At 34.0% G+C, this 23,982-nt stretch overlaps 1 long non-coding RNA gene across 2 annotated transcripts in view; it reads right to left on the minus strand.

The window, feature by feature from the left end:
* LOC122237734 overlaps positions 1-23,982 on the minus strand; it is an 81,438-nt gene that overhangs the window by 52,027 nt on the left and 5,429 nt on the right. For both annotated transcript variants that reach the window (XR_006216355.1, XR_006216354.1), the window contains exons 2-3: positions 2,914-3,014; positions 85-260 (exon numbers count right to left, since the gene is read on the minus strand). This is a non-coding gene — a long non-coding RNA (uncharacterized LOC122237734). The remainder of the gene's footprint in view (positions 1-84; positions 261-2,913; positions 3,015-23,982) is intronic.

A 23,982-nucleotide genomic window follows, 5' to 3' on the forward strand; every position in this document is an offset into this window, starting at 1 on the left:
AAAAATCTGTGGTTAGAGATTTGACCTCAGATTTTGCAATATGGGCCTGCAGCAGTTGCTCTAGGAATTTTCTTCTGCTCTCACCTTGACCGTTAATTCATGGCTGAATGAAGGGCAGTCCAGCCTGTGCAGTTCGTAAGTGGTTTCTTTGTATGTGAAGCTAACAGGGGTGAAAACCAGGAGTCACAGGCTGGAATATGCAGAATATCAAATCAAGATGGAAAAAGCCAAAGATGACTCCAGTCAAAGGAAATATATGGCTGAAAATAGTCAAAATAATGGATTAGAATCAGAGATAGGCAATAAGAAAATATGGAAAATTGTAATATTAATGAGAAAACAGCAATAGCAACAATAAGACCTAGAATAAATTAGTTATACATACTAGGTGGTGTCCTAGACACTTGGAGAATATTCATTGAATCCTTTCCATACAATTTTGGGTGGACCTTGTAATTACCAATTTTTTTTTAACAGAGACTGAAGTACAGTGAGGATAAAAACTTGCTCATATTCAAGTAGAAAGAAGTTGGCTTAGAGACATATTTACAGTAGTTATGCCTGGGAAGGTATGTGAGGCTCATTTAAAGGGTAAACAATGAAGCAGATAGAGCAGCTATTTGAATTTAGTTTGTAAAAATGTTTGAACAGCATGCTAAGTAGTTTGGACTTTATGATATTTCTCTGCTCAGTATTTCCATAACTCCTTTAATAAGAAATAAAGAATAGCCTAATGATTAGAGTTTTTAAAAGTACATTAGCTACCATAAGGGTTCATGATTACTCCATTGTTGAACAGGCTCATGCAGAGTCTGGAAGACTGTCAAGGAGTGCTTTACGGGGGATTCCTACATTGGGTGAAATATTCTTAAGTGTACCTTCCAAGAGAGAGATTTTAAGATACACTCTTATCCAAAGTACTTACTGTCTTTCAAACAAATAGAGACTGCTCAAATTAAATACATGACTGATTATGAATTTTAAAAATCCCACCCTATACTGTAATATAGCATGGTATGTGGGAATTGACTAAAAAGTTAGAATGAAAAGCATCCACTCAGATACCGTCTAACCTTCAATATATTTTCACTGTGCTTAAAGGAACCTTTACTTAATAATTTAACTGAACTTCTATTTAACTCTGAAGGAGATGTGAGAGATGAAGTATATTATGCTTTTTCATTTTGTAACCCGGCCAGCCATTCATTACTGATTGTTAAAAAAATGATATATAAGTTGAAAACTTCTTATCTTTAGTTGTCAATGTGCTTTGGCATCCATTTTCATAAAGTTGAAGTTCACTGAGATAGTAACCAGAACAGATGAAACAAACTTAGTTTTGTCTGTTGGATAGTAAGCAGACTTATGCAGGGGGAGATAGTTGGATATTGGGTTTAGTTTTGAGTTTTCTATGCCTGAAGCATGAAGAAAGTTTTATTTAGTAGGAAATTGTAAACAGTTTCAGGAACATTAGAAAGGTTTTGGAGATGGTATTTTAGATTTACATCTGTGTATAGAGGATAATTGAGAGAATAGGAGTGAGCTTTCCTAGAAAAAAGAATGCAGCATGAGTTGGGACCCTGGGAGGGAATATTAGCTCTAGGGCATAGTGGGAAAGGAATTAGCATAGAGTCCTTCCTCTGCTGGAGAGGCAGAGATGTGTTTTAATCCTAGGAGTTATGATATAAAGAAATTTGTCCCATGTCTGGCCATAAACTTATGTCATTGAAGTTAAGCATGGCAGGTTAAGTCCTGCTTTTACCTTTCCAATATACTCCATTTTAGACCACTTACTCTGACATCAATCTACTGTCCTTGTCTGAGCAATCAATCAGCCCTCAGTAGACTCCTCCCTGCCTTCCCACTTTTCAGACACACAATCTGCCTTCCACACAGGAGCTAACAGAATATTGTTAAACGTAACTCAGGTTTTATGTCTTCCCTAAATACTGTAGAAGCTTCCCATCTCACTCCTAATAAAGCCTGAATTCCCTATGGTGTAGACACTACATGATCTGCCCTATCCTTCCCTCTATACCTTAATGACCTAGACTTCTACTACCCTTCTTTCCTTTTTTAATTTTTTAAATGTTTGTCTATTTTTTGAGAGAGACAGAGTGCGAGCAGGAGAGGGGCAGAGAGAGAGGGAGACACAGAATCCGAAGCAGGCTCCAGGCTCCAAGCTGTCAGCACAGATCCTGATGCGGGCTCTAATTCAGGAACCAGGAAATCATGACCTGGGCCCAAATCAAGAGTCACTTAACTGACTGAGCCACCTAGGTACTCCATCTCTCGCTCTCTCACTCTCTCCCTCTGTCTTTTTTTTTTTTTTTTAATTTTACTCTCTCACACTGTACTGGTTACACTGCCCTCCTTTGCTGTACTTTACACAACAAACATGTATCTGCCTCAGTGAGTGCAATTTCTGCTTTCTGCCATTAATGTTCTTTCTCAGATGTCTACATTACCCTCTCTTCATTTCTGCTAGGTTTCACCTTAAATCATACGTAATAAATAGCAACCCCATCCATTTATCACTCTCTAAAACAGTTATCTGTTTAATTTATTTCTGCTTAGCAATAAGAATACTGTTGCACAAGAAGGTAAAGAAGTGTGGTCAAAACACACAGCTAGTTAGAGCCCGAGAGAGGGCTGCAATCCAAACAACCTAGATCCAGATTTTAAACATGTCACCAGTGTAGTAGTGTGATGGCTAGATGTGTGGATCATGTGTGGGTGGATGGGTGGCACTTACAAAATAGCTATAGAGCATTATATACCCTCTATAAGTCTCAGTTTTACAGTTCCTTTGCCTGTAAAGTGGGAATGTGTATAAAATTATCTAATTCATAATATTGTTGTAAAGGTCAGCTAGTAAAATTATGATTTATTAATATTATTACATAAACTTACCACTCTGAGACCTGGATTTTCATCCTGAATAGTAATGCCAGGGCAAATGAATAGTAAATTTTTCTTGTTCCACCAACAGCATGGTTTCAAGAGCATGGTCTCTGGATGCAGAAGAGCAGGGTTAAAATTGAGGCTCCCCCACAATGTGAGATAGAGCTCATTTACTGCTGGACCTAGAAATGTCTAGCCTTACCTCTGGGGATGCCCACATATCTGACTTTGACTATTGACTAATATAAGAACAGTGGAATTTATGATGTGCTGTTTAAAGTCTAAAATTTCCAAGTGACACACAGAGCTGGTTTGTTTACTGATAGTTTTCACCTGACCTAAGTAGTTAATCTGCCTGGTATGACTAGCTGATCAGAAGGGCATAAAAAGATGCCACTAAAACTTCTGCCCTGAGCTATTCTGGAGCAGGAATTCAGAACATAGATCTCAGTGCTTTAATTCAGAGACGAAGCATGTCCCTGTGTGCATGAGGAACCTGGGAAGATTTTGCCTGGATGACTCTCATATTCTCAATGCTTCCCTATCATTCTTTCTCCTTCTGTACTTTTAAATAAAAGCCTTGCTGTGAATATGCTTTGTAGAATTTGATGAGTCCTTTCAAATATACAAATTTATGAAATTTTTGCCAGCAATAATCACCACTGTGTTGAGCAAGTTAAATAGTTTCTCTGGGCCTTAGTTTCTCCTCTAAAATCAAAGTAACCAAGAGTATTGTATACATAGAAATTATCAAGATTTAATTTAATTACATATGTTTATTGCCCAGAAAAGTATGTGATTCATAGTGAAAAATAAATTACTATTTGTTATTTTTATACATTTGATTATTTAAAAGTGGATCTTATACAATAGTTTGAATATGTGCTGGGAATAAAGATTTTTCAAGGTCAAACTTGCAGGCTAATCTTGGTACTTCCAAAAGTACATTTGAATGTCATCATCTGATTGGATATTTTTGTTAAAACTTAAAAATGTGGTGAAGCATCACATATGCATGACTACAATTCCAAATTTATCTATAACAATATATCATATCATCTAGGAGAAATGGATAATCTGGAAAAAAAATCCAGTGGTGAAAATGTCAATCGATGAATGATTTTCCTTTGAAGCAATCTCTTCTTTTAAATTTAATAAAAATTAGAAATTGTAAAATAAGTTGTTGAACTACCTCTTAAAATTTCATTTATTTAAAATCCTGTCTAGTCACTAACCAGCTTATGAGAATGCAATATCTCTCTGAAGCTCTGTTTCCATCTTTGTAAAAAAAAAAAAAAAAAAAAAAGAAAGAAAAGAAAAGAAAAAAGGAAATAATAGTGTTATTTTCATAAATTAATCTGATACTCCAATGAGATAGTCTATGTAACACATACTCTGTTTTCATTTAAGATTCGTGATCAGAGAATTCTAGAACAATATAATTAAAAATGTGATATTTTCTTAAAGTTATCCATTTATTTTAAATAAAGATATAGTACCCATTCTATACTACTGTTTCAATTGTTTTCTATGCCTATTATGGGCCAGATAGTCTGCTAGCTCATGGGAATATAATATTGAAAAATGGACTCATAGCCCTTTTAAGAGAGAAATAAATCAATAGCTTAAAGTGTGATAATTATTATGATAGGAAAATGCCATGCAGTAGTCTCATATGTGGAAACATATAAAACTATCTGAGAAAATTCAGGAAATAAACTCAGAGAAAACATATTTTATTTGAGACCTGAAGGATAAGTAGAAATTAATCCTATGAACTGCAGAGCTAAAAGCATGTATAAATGGCCAGAAATTTAATACAGGTTATTTCATGGATTAGAAGGAGTTCAGAATGTCTGAAGAATCCATTGATAGCTAGTAGTTTCATAGCTCAACAAGGAACTTGTTAATAATGTCTAAATATAATAAATCAGTAAATCAAGGTTTATGCTATTAAAAAACATGTATATTCCACATTTTATTTTATCATTTCCTTTATGTCTAAAGAACTTCTATTAGAAATTGTTTCAAAGCAATTTTGCTGGAAATAATTGTCTTAGTTTTTCTTACATGCCAATGTCTTCAATTCTCCTTTACTCCTGAAGGATATTTTTGCTAAATATAGAATTATGGGTTGATTATCCTTTTTCTTAGCATTTCAAAACGGTTATTAGTTCCTCTCACCTCCTGGATTCTGATGAGAAATCCTCTGTCATTCAAGTTGTTTTTGCCCTCAAGGTTATGGCATTTTGACTGCTATCAAGATTTTTCTTTATCTTTGGTTTTTGGAAATTTTATGATCATGTATAGTATGTGTCTGGTTATTGGTTTCTCTGGACTTACCTTGGTTAGAGTTTACTGAGATTCTTGTATCTGCATATTTTCAGTTTTAATGTTTGGAAAATGTTCAACTATTATTTCCTCAAATATTTTCATCTGATTACTTTTCCTCTTTTTGTTTCTGGAACACTGATGACACAATGTTAGATCTTTTGTTTTCATTGTTCCACAAGTCTTATGGAACACGTTTAATTCATTTGTTTTTCAATTTATCTTTATAGTTCACATTGGACAAGTTTTATTGATTTATCTTCAAGTTTACTGAATTTTTCCCCCTTTTGTCCTGTCCGTTGTCCTGTTGATCTCCTCCAGTAAGGCTTTTGCTTTTGTTTTAGTTTTGTATTTTTCAGTTCCAAAAGGTCCTTGAAGTTCTTCTAAAGATATAATTAGAAAATACAAATATCTTCTATTTCTTGCTGACCATCTGTTTATTTTTCCAACTTAAATCTAAGAGTCTGAGGAATTGCTTGCTGGAGCATTTTAAAGACTGTGGCTTTAAAATACTCATTAGATCTTTAAAACAGCTGTGCCATCTTGGCATCGGCATCAGTTGATTATCTGTTCTTATTTAAATTGAGATTTTCTTGGTTCTTGTTATAATGATTAATTTTGTTTCATACCTGGTCAGTTCAACTATTGTTATGAGACCCTGGTTTATATTTAATTCTTCTAGTTTAGCAGGCAGTCAACCTGGCTAGGTTCAGGTTTTGTGGGCTATGGTTCACATGTAAATTTGGTTTTTGAAGTTTTTCTTCCCTGTGTATTAACCAGAAATCAGTTTGAAACCTGGGCAGTATTCCATACCCTTGATTAAAGCATTTGTTGTGCTATAACCCATGGCTTATAACCCAGTTGCTGCATACAAAGCAAACAAACAACAATAACAATAAGTTCATGTAAAAACTAGTAAAATCTGGATAATGTCTATAGTTTAATAGTATTGCATTAATGTCAATTTCCTGTTTTTTATAATGTGCTATGGTTATATTAGATGTTATCACTGAGGAAACACAGAGTTTAAGGGCACACTATACTATGTTTGCAACTTCTTAGGAGACTAAGGATTGAAAATAAAATGTGCAAAAATAAGAAAATAGAAAAAATAGGTCTGTGTGTACATATACTTTTAATAATAAATAATATGATTTTAATAATTCATTTATATTTATATATGTATATATAAATAAAGACAACTGATAATAAAACTATAGAAATATACACATATGAATACCATATTTAATATTGCAAGCAAAAATTATACTAAAATAACAATAATGATGGATAATTGTAGGGGAAAATAGATTTTTCATATATAAGATTATATAATTTTTATTGCCTCTTTTATTAAAGTTAGAGTGAGATACAAATGAGAAAAATTTCCCTGGTTTTAGTGTACAGTTCTATGAATTTTGATAAGTGAAGTTATAATCAATATCACAGTAAAAATCTACAACATTTTCATAATTCTTACTTTATTACCCTTTGTTGTAAATCCCTTGTCTCCATCCCCAAGTCCAGGAAAGCACTGATTTATTTACTATCCCAATATGTGTGTGTTTTCTAGAATGTCATTGAAATGCAATCACAGATCATGTCATTTCTGAACCCAGCTTTGTTCACTTAGCATAATGCATTTAAGATCATCTACATTATTTTATGTATCAGCAATTTATTCCTTTTTACTGCTTGGTTGTATTTTATTGTATGGATATATAAGTTTTTTTCTATTTACAGCTTGCTGAACAATTTGTTTCCTGTTTTTGGTGCCTATGAATAAAGCTGATATAAATATTTATGTATAAGTTTTTGTGTAGACAGATGAGTTCATTTCTCTTGGGTAAACCTAGTAGTGAGGTTACTGAGTCATAAGTTAAAACTGTTTTACTGTAGAAGAAATTGCCAACCTCTTCTACAAAGTAGCTTTATCATTTTGAATTCTCTTCAGAAACACTTGGGTGTTGCAATTGGTCCTTTCAATCCCCCACACTTGGAATGTTTAGTTATTTTTTAAACCACTTTAGTAAGTGTATTATAGTATCTCATTATAGTTTTGATTTCCATTTCCCTCATGATTAATGATGCCAAGCATCTTTTCCTGTGTTTGTCATTTATGTGTTTTGGAGATGTGTCTATTCAAATCCTTACCATTTTTTAATTTGGTTTTCTTATAATTGAGTGTTTGTAATTCTTAAAGTATGAAAACTATACCATTTATGTGTGCTATGTATGTGTGCTATGCAAATATTTTCTTTTAGGCTGTGCCTGGTCTCATTCTATTAACTGTCTTTCAAATAGCAGAGTTTTTTTTTTTTTTTTTAAGTTTATGTATTCATTTTGAGAGAGAGACAGAAAGGAGAGAGAGAACTAGCAGGGGAGGCACAGAGAGAGAGAAGGAGGGAGAGAAAATCCCAAGCATGCTCCATACTCTCAGTGCAGAGCCCAATTCAGGGCTTAATCTCAAAAACCATGAGATCATGACCTGAGCCAAAACCAAGAGTGGGATGCTTAACCGTCTGAGCCGTCCAGGCACCCCCAGAAGTTTTAGTTTTGACAAAGTCACATTTACACATTTTATTCTATTTTTGTTTCCTGCTTTATGTGTGTTGTCTAAAAAAAAATCTTTGACTAACTTGAGCGTAATGATTTTCCAATGTTATCATTCAGAAATTTTATAATTTTGAATTTTACATTAGATTTATGATCCAATTTGAATTGAGTTTTGTGCATGGTCCACCACAGTACCTGTGTTTGACCTGAATAAACGAGTCTCTTGTCCCACTTAATGGCTGTATACCACCACACCCTTCCCCTCTACCTTTTAGGGCTTCTCTCAAAATGTTCAAGGTATCCCTAAGGTACTGAGACAATCCACAAGAGCCCTAGTCAGTATCTCTCCCCTTGGGGATACTCTCCAACCACATAACCCACCAATTAGGTCAAACAGATGCCCTAAGAAGCTCCAGCTTCTGGACCCAATATGAGGTAATTCTGGACCCAATAGATGGGTCTGATTTCAAAAGGGCAGTTATGAAATAGATCACTTTCTGGCTGGCACAGTATTTCTTTCACAGGATTGTCTTAAAATGATCTGCCAGGATGTTGCTGACATATTGATTTGGGCTGCCTCAAATCGCTGATGTAGACAAAGGCCCTGACAGACCCTCCAAAAAACAAAACACGCATACACACACACACTTCCCCCTAGTGACCTGTATATCCTCAGAGCAGACTTGTACAAGAGAGAAGTCGAGACTGTTATTTTTTTACCTGTGGATATATAATTGTTCCAGCACTGTTTGTTGAAAAATCTATCAATTTTCCATTGAATTACCTTTGTTACAAATCAATTTAACATATAAAAGTGGGTCTATTTCTGGTATCCTTATTCTGTTCCATTGATCTATGAATCTTTCCTTTTATCAATAAGTACTGTTTTCTTTATTGCAACTTTAAAAGTCCTTTAATTATGTAGATGTGTACTCCAGTCCTTTGTTTTTGTTTGTTTGTTTGTTTTTGCTCTTCTCGTTCCTTTGCTTCTCCATAAAAACTTTAGATTCGGATTGTCAATTTTTATTTAAAAAAATGTCCATTTATATTAAAACCTGCTGGCATTTTATCACAAATCCATTTAATATATAACTAAATTAATTGCATTTAATTTATAGCTTAATTGGGGAAGAATTGATATCTTTACAATACTGATCCATGAAAAAAGAATATCAGCCCAGTTACTTATGTCCTCTTTAATTTGCCATATAAATGTTTTATAGTTTTGGTAAAAATGTATTGTGCATATATGATTAGACTTTCATATTTTCTTGCAATTTTATTGACTTTTTGAAAGTATCTAATTTTCAATTGTTCTTTGCTAGTATTAAAAAAGATTATATTCTATGAGTTAATCTTATTTCTAATGTCCTTTTTAATTTACCTTATCAGTTGTAATAGCTTTTTTGTAGATTCTTTACAATGTTTTACCTAGAAAATGATGTCACTTGTGAATAATAATAATTTTCTTCTTTTTTTTTTTCATTCTGTATTCATTTTGTGAAATTTTTCTTAACTTATCCCATTTACTAGGACTTTCAATTCAATATTTAATAAAAGTGGTTATCTTTGCCTTGTTCCCAATTTTAAGGAAAACATGTTTGGTGTTTCACCACAGAGGTTCATGTTAGTTGTAGATTTTTCAAGGATGCTTCTTATGTTGAGAAAGTTCACATTAATTGCTACTTTGCTTATAGTTATTTAAATCATAAATTAATGATGAATTTTGTCAAATGCTTCTTCTGCATCATTTAAAATAATTCTATTTTTCTTCAATCTGTAGTTATAGAAGCACACTGATTGATTTTCAGGATAAAATCCACTTGATAATCATGTATTATCTGCTCTTTTTCTAGTGCTCTACATATCCCTATGTTGCCTTGTACAGAGTATAAATCAAGAGTGATGTTTTATATGGATTTGATTTACTAATAATTTCATTGAATATTTTTCAGTTATGTTCATAAAGAATATTATTCTATAGTTTTATTATAATTCCTTTATTTTGATATCAGGATAATTTTTGTCTCAATAAATCAGAGGGGATGTATTCCTTCTTCCTCTACTTTCCAGAGGAAATGACATAAAATTGGTATTATTTCTTCCTTAAATATTAAGTACAATTAATCAGTGAAGTTATCTAGGCCTATAGATTTATTTGTCAGAATGCTTTAAAATATAAATTCAATTCTTTAACAATTAAGCAATCTAGGTTATCTATTTTTTTCTTGAATTAATGTTGATACTTTCTGTAATTTAAAGAATTTATGCACCACATACATGTTAACCTATTGGGATAAATTTGTTTTTAATATTCTTTAGTTTCCTTTTAATATCTGCAGAATCTAGTGATACTCTGAATTTCATTCCTAATGCTGGTAATTTGTTTCCTTTTTATTTTCTTTTGAAATATTATTAGATTTATAGAAGAGTTATAAAGGATTTCTTGTGTAATTCTTCACCCATCTTCCCCTGAGGTTAATTTTTCTATAACCTTTGCATTATTATCCAAACTAAGAAATTAATATTGGTTCAATTTATGAACTAAGATATTGACTGTATTTGGATTTATCCAATTTTGTCATTAATGTCTCTTTATGTAATTCCAAGATCTAATCCATAATCTCACATAGCATGTAGTGGTCATGTCTCTTTCGTCCCTTCCAATCTGTAGAAATTTCTGAATCTTTCTTTGTTTTTCATGATGTTGACACAGTGAGAAGTCCTGATCAGTTATTTTACAGAATGTTCCTATATTTGATTTGATCTGGTGTTTCTCATGATTAATTAGAGATAACGTGTTTTTGTAAAAAAATACCGCAAAGGTAATGTGCCCTTCTTGGTGCATCCTATTAGAGGTATATGTTGTCCATATGTCTTACTGGTGATGTTCAGCCATTCCTATATATTTGTGCCACAGAGGGTGTCTTCTCCATTACCTGTCCCTCCCTCAATGTTATGCAATTGCTTTTAATTAGTCACTGCTCAATAATTTGGTTTTAGAGGGAGTAGCCTGGCCTCACAGGTAAGATTTTCTCTGTTTCTTCCCCACCTCCCTATGAGAGTCAACTTTTGTACCTTTAGTGGGCCTTCTGTAGGAGAGAGTTTGCTACTCTAGAAGCAGAAGATCTGTAATGGTACTGACATAGGATCCTGAGCTCAGGAATGTTTCTTGCCACTCTCCAGGTTTATAAGGTATTTTCCTTCCATTTTTACTGCACTCACAATCAGATTTTACTTGTATTCTGGTAATAGAATATTCTGTTCCTTTCTCTAGATAAGGGTTTTCTCCATAAGAGAGATGGGCTCAACCAAAAGTAGTTTTGAGCCTTTTCAATAGAAGCAGTAAATTCCTTCCTACAGGCACTGAGGAAACAGTATTTTCTTTGGACTCATCTGGTACCCCCAGTCTGTCTTGTAAGCATGTAATGGATGTGTATAAAAAAGAGCCTGAAACCTCGTGTGATTTCCCCTTTTTTTCTGCAAAAAAACCCCTGTCACTCTACACAATACTTATACTTTTCACAATTATTTAAAGCATTAGCTCAATTTATTTTTATTCATCTCTGTCAGCCATGTCTTCTTCCCATGTTCTGCCACACATGAGCCTGTCCGTGGCATTCCTTCTTTCCTTGGAGATTGTTTTCCCAGCATTTCACATTTGAAGAGAAAGAGAGCTCTAAATCCTTTTTAAAATTTCCTGTTCTCTTCCCGTTAATCGCTCTCCCCTTGAGGTACTACCATGACTTAGCTGATTATAAATTTAGGAAGAGTAAATCGAGCATGCGTAGCCCCGGTTATCCTCTTTCTCCAAGGATCTGTGTGTCAATAAAAATCATGGATTTCCTCTGTCTCTCGATGCTATAAATGTCACTCAGCTAGACTAACTACATGGAGCCCACTTCTTAAGCCTGATACTGTTATTAACTGGGTGTACAGAATTTCTTAATTCTTGAGTTCAGTTAAGAGGTCCACACTAACTATATTCTCCAATCCAATTAGTATAAAAAATAATGGTCATATTTTATCTTCCATCTAACAAGTCAGACTTTTTGAATTTTTAAAAGTTTTTCAAACCTTAGGAGGGAAAGTACAGATCCAGGACTCAGTACCTAATATTACTATTTATGTACAACTATTTCTGGAGTGACCTAGGAGACACCAGTAGCTTTTCCATGAGCGAAGATATGGTGGAGTAGGAGAACACAAAGTATAACACAAAATATACAGGAGTAGAGGCTTTTTTCAAAGCCTCGCCACATGGTTTTTGGCCTTACACTTTAGGATTTCAGTAGAATTTTGAATTTAATGATATCTAGTGGAATTTGGACTACAAGTTTTAAGCCTTGGCCTATGTGGTATATTGCATATGGTGACACCTATTTATGGAGGTTTTGTCCACAGTTGAGTGACTATGTTTATAAAAGCAGAGAGGTAAGAAAAAATACTTGAATCTTGGGGAAGATTTTGGGTTCTTCAGGAATGTCAAAGGCAAATGGGTTTAAGTAAGTATAAGCAAACACAAAAAGAAAAAGGGATGTATCTCAAATATACCACAGTGTTACATCGCAAATATACCACAGTGTTACAGGGAACTTATTAACTGGGCACAAATAAAGGGAGAGTTTAATCATAAAAACAGCAGTGGTCATGAGTGACCTCTCCAATGCTGGTCCTATGGGTGACCAATATGGTAGTCACAATCCCAAAGCTGTTATGCAGGCTCAGGCAGTAGCACTTTGCAGGCTGTTACTAGCTTCCAACACAGGTGCAAGATTTCCTAGGAATGTTTGGCTGAAGCAAAGATTTGATTGCCAAAAAAAAAAAAATGGATATTTCTAGTCTTTTTAAGCATTTATGTGCAGAACAATTTCTACTGCAGTTAAAATGTAAGGCATCTGAGTTTGCTTGTTCTATAGAGCACAGGGGAATTTCTAGCTTTAAATTGTTAGAGCTAGGCTTATGTAGACATGACTAAATACACTGAATCAAATTCCATTCTGCATTTGGGGCCATAGAGGATTCTGTGGAGGGATATAGAGACTTGTCCACAAGCTCAAGAATGAAAACTACTTTACAAAAATATTAGAGTGTATTTTAAGGCGAGAGAATTATAGTAAGTGGGTATGCAGATACTGCTTGAGCCCAGAGGAATTATTACTGAGAAATTTATAGAATTGAAAATAGAGGGAAAAAAGTATATTAAGGAACACATAACTGAAGTTTGGTTCATAACACTTCACCTCACCCCCAGTTTCTACCCGCCCTGGCACAGGCTTCGAGTAACAGACGCTTTGGTCCAGAAATCTGCTGAGTATGAATCTCCAACTGAAACAAATGTGAGAACTTTGCCTAGGAGGCAGATTTCATAGAATGGCTGGCTTCTAGATGTGGTAAATGTATTGTGACAAAATTAAGTTCTTGTTGGGACTTTTCCTAATTGAATGTTAATGAATTCATCATGGATCCTGGACAACTGGCACAGACTGCTTGGTGTTCCAGACTGCCTGTCTATTTCTGGTTTTTGGCTAACGCCAAACACATATTTCTGAACTCCTTCACTTCTATAGAAATGAAACTCTGTCTTGGAAGTTAGTAATGCTAAGTACTGGGTCCTGGAGTGTGTAGGATCAAGATGGATTTGTCTCCCAAATTATGGTGGTTATGTGGCTAGAACCCTAATGATCTTATTTCTTAATATTTTTGTCTCTTCAAAATATGAATGGTTCCATTGTATAAATGTATAATTTGTGTGTTTATTGACTGGTTGGTGAGAATATTTGGGTGGTTTAGAGTTTGGGATTAGGTACTGTTGAAACATGGATGCATATTAAAATGGGAACACTGACACAATGTATATACATCAACATTACATGCATACAAAATTCTGGAAAGTCAAAACTAACATGATAGAAAGCAGTTGAGTGGTTGCCAAGGTCCAGGGATTCACTAAAGAGTGCTACAGGGAGATTTTTGGCATGTGGGAGATTTTTGGCATGATGGAAATATTATATATCATTATTGTCGCAGTGGTTACATGACTGCACATATTGAAAAATGTGCCAAATTGTACACTTAACCTTGGCAGTATAAATATATAATTAGACACAACACAGACTTAATGTTGAACCAGTACAGTTCAGAGACAATTTCACCAATTACCAAGCAAAACAGCTGTGGAAAGAACGTAAGCTTTGAGAAGGAATCTATGTGGACTCAACAGAAAAGGAATTAGAAAGAATAGTTTTAGATTTAAATTTAACTTAAAGTTTGGTCTTTGGACTTTTAAGTGAGAAGAGGACGAAAAGTATATTTTGAATTTAATAAAACACATGATTATTTTAAAATTCAAGGAACTTGTATTTAATTTTATTTCTCCCTGAGAATTGTTAATTATAGTATAAGAAGCAATTTTGATCAAATACTAATATTTAAGATCTTTTAAAATTTATGATTTCATTTTTTATACTTTTTTTTCTTTTTAGTATGAATTTAGTTTACAGGATATACTGGCCTCTTAAAGTAGTTGGGAAGTTTGTTTTTGTTTTGTTTTTATGCATATTGTCTGAAAGAGTTTGATAATATTGGAATGAGCTGTTCCTTGAGAATTAGATGGACCTTGACTATAGACCACTTGTACACTAATACATTCCTAGGACCTCAAATAGGGTTAAGAAGAAATTTGTTGGATTGATGTGTTCCTCTACCCAATTTAACTGAAAGTGTTTTCCCCCCACGTTTATATTTTAGGTACCATTATTTTAAATTGTTTTTATGTTCTCTTTTCTAAATTCTTGAGTTTGGTCATTTATTTTCACTCTTCCTGTTTAGTAATGAAAATGTTTAAGCCTACAAATTTATCACTGAGTATAATTTTGGTCATATTCCATAGAGTTTGTAAATTGCTGAGCTCATTATAATTATTTTCTAAACATGCTATTATTATGCTTTTGCTTTACTTTATACACGGAGTCCCTTTTCATATAGCTTTGTACATTTTCCCATTTTTTTTTTCATTACTGGTGATGTAGTTTCTACAATTTCTAATGTTCCTGGATTTTTAGAGGTCTTCTTTGTTGTGTTCTTAGCTTAAATTTAAATATGTCTATTTAGAACTTCTCTATTATTTTTTGTCAGCTTGATCTGTTAGAGGACATGAACACATATTTTTTTTTTGTTCTTTCTTCTTGCATTTCTAGCATTTTTTGTCTTATGTATTTTGCTATGATTTATTTTTAATTTTTAATTTAATTTACTTTCTGGCATTAACATTGTAGAGACTGTTTTCTTTTGCATCTTTCATCTCTTTCCTTCTTTTACATTCATGTTTTTAAATCACTTTGTTCTAGATATGTCTCTTTGAAAACAACATACAGTTGAATGTTATAACCCTGTGCAGTTGGATTTAACTTTGTAACCCTGAGTGTGAAGTTATTATATTTCTATATATTGATCTGGCATAAAATTTTGGTTTTATTTCCATCATCTCATTTGATTTTCTGTTTTTTAATGCTTCTTAGCAATTGCCTTTCTTTTCTACCATGTACTTTATGATCTGCAGTATTGCTTCATTTCTACTTCCTTCTGATAATCTTGAAATTACAGAATGCTTTCGTTCTATTCACAGAATTTTCTGTGCATGTTTCTATCAATCCTTAATCTGTATTTCTTGATTTATCAACCTTAGGAAACACATGGAGTACTGATTCTCTTTGTAAATATTAAATTAGTAATTTACTTTACCTTCTCCTATTACATTCCCAAGTCACTTTTTCAGGTTTGAGATTTTTGCCTCAGAGTTTTTGTGGATAAACTGTCATAAGATTTTCACGAGATAGCAAATTTTTTATAATTTACAACCTAACTTCGTATCTATAATGATCTGTTAAATTAACACCGATCTATGTTTATAACTACATTCAGTGCTACCACCGGTAATTTACACTGTTGTGTTCGGATATTTGCAGTTTTTGTTTATTGATCAGTTGTCCAGAAGGTAATATGAAATAGATTTTATTTGGAAACTATGTAGATTCTATACTTCCACAGAAAGGTTGGTTAGGGTCTTCTGTTAAAACTATTTATGGATTTGCTTTACTACTGGCACTTGTTTATCAATGTGTTAAAATATTTATTAATAATCTATTGACTATTTCCTTTGAAATACATTTTCAGATGCTGAGTATACAGCAGTGCATAAGCAGCCAAAACCTCAACCTTATTTGAGCTCTCATTGCATTGTGGATACAATAAACAGGTAAACACAGAAATATACAAGATACATAAAAAATATTCAGTACACTAGGTAGGGGATATGAAGAGTATACTATGTAGGGAATTTGAACTGTGTTTTCTGGAGACATGATTAGAATAGGCCTCTGAGAAAAAGCCATCTGAAATCAGGAAGGAAATGCCTAAGAAGAAGAAATAGCAAATGCAAAGACTCTGAAGCTTTAAAATTTCTTGGCTTTGCTAGGAGTAGCATGGAGACCACAATGAGCAGAGAAAATTGAATGACAGAGAAGGTTGTATAAGAGATTAGAGATCTAGTTTTGGGCCAGGTCATTTAGGAGAAAATAGTTTGTACTTTAATCTAAGTGTGGCATAAGTCATTGCAGTGTTTTGAAAAAACGAGGGTTAAGTGATCTGATTTAAACTTTTAAAATTTTGTCTAGCTGTTGTCTTGTAAATATACTATGGAATTACCCCATTTTATTGAGAGGCTTGAGATCAATTTGTTTAATATATTCTTTTTCTTTAGAGGTAAAAGGTTTTTTTTTCTGTGTTTATTCATTGCCCCCCAGTTGTTTATTTATTTTAATATGTTGGAAGCATGTGCCTTCATATATTTTTGCAAATTATATTATTTCTTTAAAGTTGACTTTAATTGGATCAATGAATATTTTTTGGTTCAATGCATATATCAACCATTGCCACAAAAATTTCATGTAAAAGTTCACCTAAAAACTCATTGATTTAGGGGCACCTGGGTGGCTCAGTCAGTTTAAGCCTCCAAAACTCTTAGTTTTGGCTCAGGTCGTGATCTGGTGTAAGATCGAGCCCCACATCGGCCTTTGTGTTCACAGTGCCAATGCTTGGGATTCTCTCTCTGCCCCTCCTCCTCCTCCTCCTCCTCCTCTCTCTCTCTCTCTCTCACTCTCAAAATAAGTGAATAAGCTTAAAAAATCTCATTAATTTAAAATAGTAGTTGACATGTGATCACATAATGGTGGGTTTGTCAGGGGTGTGTGTGGTATAGGCTGGGATCAGTAAGACATGGCTCTAAGGTTCAGTTTTGGCTCAGGTCTGTCCCCATGCTTATTATCCTTTCTGGACTATTGTGTAGGGGATTGGAAGATGCCAGCGAGATGTCTGGACACTAGGGCATAGATAAAATTCTCATGGGGACGAAAGAAACTTAAGAGAAGCAAGAGGAAACATGTGATGTTTCTTGATGCTAGGCTTAGAGGTTCTACACTGCCTTTTCCTCACATACATCTGTGGTCAAAGTGAATTTCATGGTCAAGTCCATAATCAGAGGAGCAGAGAAATAAATTCCTCCCAGTGGGAAAAACTACAAAGTCACATGAACAAAGTCTGTGAATACAAGGAGGAATGGAGAACTGGATCAATGTAAATTTTGCCATAGTCAAATTTATTTCATTTTATATTTTTTGTTAGAGTCAATTTTTCATTTACCTCATTAATATTATTTTCTTCTTCTCCTCCTCCTCCCTCTCCTCTCCTCCTCCTCCTCCTTCTTCTTTTCCCTCTTCTTTTTAAAATTTGAATATTTCCTATTTCATTGCTTTTGTTCCTTTCAGGGAAACTCGAGTATCACTATTTCAGATCTCCTGTGTTCTTAATATTATATTCTTTATATAAACTGGTTGGCCTTCTTCATCCTTTGCTTTCACATTATATATGATTATCTAAGCTTGTCCTCCATAAAACTGATATGTTTTCTATACTATTGATTCTCCCTTTTCTGCTTCATTTCCACTTGATTGTATCTAATTGTGTTATTTCTCCTTAATTTATTTCCTTAGTTAGCCTAGCTCAATTTTCACCATATTCCACTGTCTTACTTTTTTTTTTTTTTAATAGAGTTCCTGGGTGTTCTTTGTCTTGCCTTTTTTGTTGTAACTTAGAATATGAATGTTAATCTTTGCTAAATCTTTTCCTCTCAATTTTTTTCTTTATTTGTTGTATGATACCTATACTTTCCATTTACTGAATTTTATTTGCATGTATCTCTTTCTTTTTCTTTTTTTGTTTGTATGAGGTCAATTCTATACAAACCTAATTCTCAATATTAAATTGGTGCATAATTCCTGGTCTTCTCATGAGACCCCCCCTTCTCTTTTCTGTCTATATACTCTCTTCCTAGTCCTAGGACACATTATAACCATATAGCAATATGTCTTAAAGGTATATTTTAACTGAACTTCTTAGTCATATATTGAATTGCCCACTTTACATGTTAACTTTGAGGTATAATTATCCTCATGAAATTACTATGTAAAAAAATTTTTTTGTATTATGTTTGAAGCCCACTCTCCCTCTAGCTACCCTTATCATTAAATGGTAGACTTGTCAACTCAATTGTCAGGCATCCTTTTTTAATGGGGATTAAATGGTAGTTTATCTGGCAGATACTGTTCTAAACTTCCTTTTGGTAAATTATGTTGTTTCCAAGGATAGAGTACTATAATTATGCTGTCTGCTTTCCGGACGTTTAACTAGTTTTTAATTGGTATGAAGACAACTATCACTCAGGTTAATTCTGTGAGAAAATCAAAACTTTTCTCAAAATGGAAACAATTAATAGCACTCTCTATAAAAAATTACTCTATTTTATCCAGAAATAATAAACTTTTCATAAATTTATAAAAAATAAACCCTGCCTGTCTAAAACCTCATCTCTGTAAAGAATCTATACCGGTTTATCTTTGTTTGCTCCAGCAACGGTGCTAGCAAGCTCTGAAACGGCACGGTCAAAATAGCAAATTTCTCATATTTTTATGACCTGTTTAAACAATCAGAATCTAGGCAATGTTAAAACTTATTTTGCATACAATGCTTGCATTAGTTTCCTGTGGCTGCTGTTACAAACTAACATAAATTGAGGGCTGAAAACAACAGAAATTTATTCTTTCCTGACCCTGAGGCCAGAATTCTGAAATCATAATCATTGGGCTAACATCAGGGTGTCAGCAGGGCTCCCTCTAGAGGCTGTAGGGGAGAATCGACCCCTTGCCCCTTTCTCGCCTCCTGGTGGCTGCTGGCTTTCATTGTCTTGTTGCCACGCACTCCATAACTCCATTACTTCAAGGCCAGCATCTTGAAATCTTTCTTTACTCTATTTTCACGTCACTTCTCGTGTGTGTGTGTGTGTGTGTGTGTGGTGTGTTGTGTTGTGAAATCTCTCTCTAATTCCCTGGTATAAGGTTACATATAAATGTATTTAGGATCCACCTTTTTAATACAAGTTGATCTCCTTGCCTCAAGATCCTTAATCAATTACATCTGCAAATATCATTTCATTATTTTATTTTATTTTATTTTATTTTATTTTATTTTTCCAAAAATATTTTTTTAAGTTTATTTATTTTGAGAGAGAGAGGGAGAGAGGGAAGGAGGCTTGAACTCACAGATTGGGAGATTATGACTGAGCTGAAGCCAGATGCTTAATGGACTGAGCCACCCAGGTACTCCTAAAATAATTTACAATATATATGATATTACTGTACTTAGCACATGCTAAATGTTATAAACACTTCTATTATCACTATATTTCTTACTCATATTATACAATTTTCTTTGTAAAAATGTTTTGATCTTACTTTATAATAACATTGAGTGTATATATCTGAGTATATATGTTTGTGTTTATTATTAAACTACTCAAATGGGTTTAGAAAGAGAGAAATGTAGCTTGCACCTAATGAGAGTTAAAAAAAAAAAAACAAGCTATACATCACTGTTACAATTTTTTAAAATTTTTTCCAGTTTTATTGGAATATAATAACATATATTAGTCCAAGGTGTATAATGATAGATATATGTACATATTGCAAAATGATTGCCACAATACGTTGAATTAACAATCACATTACATACTTACAAAATATTTTGTAATGCGAATACTTAAGATCTACTCTTTTAGCAACTTTCAAATATACAATACGATATTGTTAACTATAACCACTGGGTTGTACATTACATCCCCATTACTATTTGTCTTCTAATGTAACCTTGTTATCTTAAAAAAAATCATGAAATCCTAGAAAAGAGAACAGATTGATAGTTGCCAGAGTCTGGGGAAGGAGGTGGCAGAAATGGGTAAACGTCAAAAGGTGAAAGAATGTACTTCTGACATGGAGTTTTTGTTGCTGATATTATTTTAGAGAAGTGACTTGGAATTGTTTAATATTAGCATTTTGAAATGCTAACTTTTTAGATTAAATATCAACAAATTGCTTGGCTGAATCATGACCCTATAGATAAAGCATGAGAGACAAGTAACTTGCACTTTGAAAAAACATTTTCCATTAGGTGTTTTGTTTTTTTTTTTTTTTTAGTTGCAATACTCCTTGAATTCTAAGTGCATATTATAGAATTAAATGTTTTGCAATAGAGAAAGTGAAGATTAAATTTTATGTACTTGCTCAATTTATTTCATTCCTTTGACTCAAGTCCCCAATTGTCCTTGATTCTTAGGTCAGTGCATTTTGACCAGCCTTCACTTGTCTGGTCCAAATCTATATTTTCTTTTCATTATTTATCACTAACTAAACCCATCAACAGAAGACACAGTGAAAACATTGAATTTAAGACTACCTCTGCCCACTCCCACCCATTAGCATCATGTTAAAATAAATTTTATTCATTTATTTATTTGCTGTAATGATGACTAAGTTGTATTTAAAAAATAATGAATTTCAAACTACCCTCTGTGAAAAGCAGAAATGCCTCTTCTGGCTGTGCTGCCAACGAGGGCACAGTGTTCCCAACCAGGTACAAATAGTGCTCACAGAATACAGGAAGTGATCCAGCAAGACCACTCTGTGATGGACTGAACTGTGACAAGGGTAAGACTAAAACACAGTCACATTGCTATCAGGGATTGCTGCTGCCCTTCAGCCATGACAACCCTAGTCATGTATTTAGTCACAGAATTCCTCCCACTTCTATATGGTGCAATCAAGAAGTAGCCCCTGCTGCCTTAAAAACTTCTGATAATTTTCAGCACAAGCTCACCTCCTGTTAGAAACCTAGGAGCCCCTCCACCTCTCATTCCCTCATTGGGATGCCCCATGCTTTCTCTGAGCTGTGCTCCCCCTTGCTGCAGCAAGCTCACTAAATTTTATCATCATTGTTACTATCTACCAGTGTGTTTCTTGTGGCATTTATCAGTGGGATTTTGCAGTGATCTGTCAAAAATTGAACTGTTTTTTTTTTAAAGACAGATTGACATAGCTTTCTTTTTTAAGCTTTTATTTATTTTGAAATAGAGAAAGAGAGAGAGAGAGAGAGAGAGAGAGAGAGAGAGAGAGCAGGGGAGGGGCAGAGAGAGAGGGAGAGAGAGAATCCCAAGCAGGCTCTGCACTGTCAGCACAGAGCCCCATGTGGGGCTTGAACTCACAAACATTGAGATCATGACCTGAGGTGAAGTCAAGAGTCGGATGCTTAACCAACTGAGCCACCCAAGTGCCCCAGCATAGTTTTATTTCCATTGGAATGATCTACAGCAAATTTTCACATCCCATTTAAATACCCTTGCATAATCATTAGTGCCATTTATACATATTCACATAATTCAGTTCTACTTCTTGTCTTCTGCCATCAAAGAACAGGATACTACTGCATTTTTAGATCCCCTTTGAAGTTAGGTATGTCTCTGCCATTTGCCCAGGTTAATGAAATGAGTGTCAATTGTGCACAGAAACTTCAAAAATTAATTGTACTTCACCGCTTCCCCTCCCCTCTGTCTAGTTTTGAAAGCATATATTGATATGTGAACCCTCTCACTCCACAACCCTGAGGGACTACAATGGGAAGAGAGGCTTTGCCCTTCCTGACTCATAGTAGACATGTAACAATAAATAAAAATAAGCTGTGAACATGTTTAGCAGCTGGTAATTTTGTGAAACCACAACGCCACCTAATTTATCCCGACCAATACCATGCATAATTGAATTTGTGAATGTTTTGGTTGTGATATTAGAACATGAAAATCTTAGACAATTCATAAATTGTCATTTATAACTCAATTTCATTTTTATGTTAATGACAGGCACCCCTATTTATATTGAGAATTCTTCCTAACTATTCAGGGACTCACATTTGTCAAAGTTTCAACTGGTCTTAAATGAATTTTGTTCAATCACTTCTGCCTCCTGACACAAATGACAGAGGCCTATTTAGTAAGAATTAGTTGAAGTCTATTTTTAAACTTCAGAATGATTTTAATTTTAAATTTTTTCTAAATTATTATAGTTGTAGGGGCGGTTCAGTCCGCTAAGCATCTGACTTCAGCTCAGGTTATGGTCTTGTGGTTTGTGAGTTCAAGCCCCATATTGGGCCCTGAGCTGACAGCTCAGAGCCTGGAGCCTGCTTCAGATTCTGTCTCCCTCTCTCTCTGCATTTCCCCTGCTCATGCTCTCTCTCTCTCTCTCTCTCTCCCAAAAATAAATAAAACATTAAAAAATTAAATTATAGTTGTAAATGAGCAGAAAACACAATTATTATTAAGAAAAGTAACTGTTTTGTATTTCTATTTAGTCTATATAATAATTTAGTTTGAGAGACAATGCATTTGCATTTATGTTGTGTATGTGTATGGATTATAAACATGTGTACTTGAAGTAACTGATTTGGTAAAATTACAGAAGATGCATTAGTGAAAAATGCTGATGGAAACCTCTGCCCTCATAGAGCTTACACTTATAGTGGAGAAAGGCAAAAAGAAAAAAGTAAGAATATAGCAAATTAAACAAAGCAGAGGAATAGAAGGAGGCTGAAGGTACTGCGCTTTTAATTGGTATCATCAGGAATGCAAAATCAAAATATGGTATTTGAGTAAAGGTCTGAAGGAGGTGTCTGAGCAATCCACTGTAATAACTTTTAGTTTTATTCTGAATGTTATCTAGAGACATTAGAGGATTTTGAAAGAGAGGGGTGGCAATCTGTTTTATGCTATATCAGCATCACATTGGCTGCTCAATGGGTAATATTTGAGTATACTGCTAGAAAATATATTTATGGCTACATAATATAAAAAATATTCCCTTGGACAGCTAACCCCAACATTTAACCTGCCTTTTTTCATTAAGTTAAACACTTGAGTAACTCATCACATATTCCAATCAATAGCCAAGACTTGCTGGAGACTAAATATTTGAAAGAGACATCCTATTTTTAATTATTAATTATCCTTGGCTCACTAATCTCTATCGCTTTAACAAAATAAGTCATCAGAAAACATTGAATTGATCCATACTATCCCCTAAAATGCTCTGTGCAAATTGAGAGCATAATGTTATGCTCTCAACTTTATTAACAGTATAGAAAAATGGTCCATTCGAATAAAATTTATGAAGTTTTTGCAAAATCATAACTAAATGCTGTTAAAGTAGGGCAGAGAAAGGATAAAAACACCACAAATCCATAGTGTAGGTGTATGTGTTAGATTGTGGAGGGGAAAAAAAAAGACAAACAGGTAAGAATGCCACGAGGAACTAGGTATTGGGGGGGGGTGGGGTTGAAATTTTAGATAGAGAGGTGAGGAAAGGCTTTATTTGGAGAGTGACTTTTGAATGGAAACCTGAGAGAAATGAAAGAACTGGCCAGGTAAATATAAGTGTGAAAAAAATCTGATAGAGAAAATAGTAAAAGTCCTCAGAGAAGAGCCTTGAAATGTTCAAGAAATACCAAGGAGTTCAGTGAGTTGGAGGTAAAGGAGAGGGAAGGGAGCCAAGAGCCATAGGAGGCCTGGTCATGATTAGAAAGTTAATGAGGGCAAGTCATGTGAGAACTTACAAGGTTTTGGCTTTTACTATCAATAGGAAGCTCAATGGTTTGGGGAATACAAATGACATGGCCTGCTTTATGCCTAGACAGGATCAATATGGCTGTTCTGTGAAGAATAGATAGAAATGAAGATGACTTGGCTGTTACAGCAGAATA

This window comes from Panthera tigris, chromosome B1 (genome assembly GCF_018350195.1).
Source record: "Panthera tigris isolate Pti1 chromosome B1, P.tigris_Pti1_mat1.1, whole genome shotgun sequence".
Classification (NCBI taxonomy): Eukaryota; Metazoa; Chordata; class Mammalia; order Carnivora; family Felidae; genus Panthera; species Panthera tigris.